The sequence below is a fragment of the Pygocentrus nattereri genome, chromosome 14 (assembly GCF_015220715.1).
Source record: "Pygocentrus nattereri isolate fPygNat1 chromosome 14, fPygNat1.pri, whole genome shotgun sequence".
In the NCBI taxonomy this organism is placed as follows: Eukaryota; Metazoa; Chordata; class Actinopteri; order Characiformes; family Serrasalmidae; genus Pygocentrus; species Pygocentrus nattereri.
In genome coordinates this window covers 20903374-20905000 of record NC_051224.1, presented here as the reverse complement: position 1 = coordinate 20905000, position 1627 = coordinate 20903374, and positions in this window count along the sequence as shown.

Below are 1627 nucleotides of genomic sequence, written 5' to 3'. Positions count from 1 at the left end.
AAATGGAAAAACTTCACTAAAGTACAGATACGGAAAAAAAAAAAAAAAAACTACTTAAGTACAGTAACTAATTACATTTGCTTAGTTACTGTCCACCACTGGGGAAAACACAGGGCTTAAATAGATGAGTGTAAATGAGGGACAGGTGGAAACACAGGGGGAGACAATCAGAGGTGGAGTCACAAAACAAGAGGGCAGGACTGAAAACCAAAACAAAGCACATGGACAGGACTGAGAAGTAAACACAACAGGAGCACATGGACAGGACTGGGCGGGGCCAATTGTGACATCACGTCTTCTTCAGTGAGTTTATTGGCTGGTTGTAAAGCAGAACTCTGATTACTGTCTGATTCATGGAGACCCGGTGTTTTTCCATTATCTGACTACTCAAGTGCATATAAACGCATTAATCAGATTACTGACAAAATCAGATTTTCTGCAGTTATCAGGTTATTAATTGAATTTAACCACTCTCACTGTTGATATAATTTAACAAGTGACACTTTGGTTTAACATTTTTGCCATCCCATTATTTATACAGTTAATTTTTAAAAGTACTGCCATTTTCTTACATGGAAAAAGTAAGAGCACCCCTAGACATATCCCTATTTCAGGTATGTCAGATTGAAATCAGATGCACTCGATCAGGTGCTAGTGATTAGAACACTGCACGAGAACATCTTGGAGGAACTTGTCTTATTTAAACATCAGATGTCTGGTCTGATTCACTCTGCCACTGTTGATGTACAAATACCTGCATCTACTTTTAGAAAAGGGCTGCACAACTTTGACCTGAGGTGCATCAGGAGGAAAACATTCATGAAATAACTGGAATATCCCACAGTCCGTATTAATGCATGAGAACTAGATCCTAGTGCATTGCCATGATTTAGTAAGGTGTATGAACAAGAGAATTCATTTGTGGCCATGACTTAGTAAGGTGTGATCATGCCTTATTAACCTGTGATCAAGGCTTAATTATCTCATTCTGCTTTACTAAGCCATGGCCACTCATTAGGATCTCATTCCTATGCCTTACTAAGTCGCTGCCATGACTTAATTATCTCATTCCCACACCTTACTAAGTTGTGGCCATTCATTATTTTTTCTTATAGGGGATGCCACCAGCAGGGCTCTGTACAACAGTGTCCCAGTTAATCTGATAACATAGTTATGGGTAAAATATTTACTTTGATTAAATTTATTTAAAAATATCAAAGTCGATTGCCATATCGGTGTCCGATCATTAATCTTAGCAAAATAATCATATTAAATCAAAGTGTGCTGCATGAAATTACTTCCTAAAGAATCATGAACTGTTTATGAGATCAGAGATTTACATCCCAATCTCACTCTTTTTTTTCGGTCAGCATCAATCATCTAATGCACCACAATGCTCTGTGACTCTTCTACTGCACATAGTGGTCTTCCAAAATTCTGCTGAAATCTATTCTCCGTGGTGCAGATTGATTTCAACTGAACCTCAAATCTGTCCGCACTGCGTCATCTTTAAGTGCATCTCTGGCTGCGTCTAAGAACCAAAAAAAGATGAACTCAGACGTGCGAGTTTGCTAAAAATATCTTATTGGAGCCGGCTATTGATTTTGCGTCAGCTCAAAGAATCGCA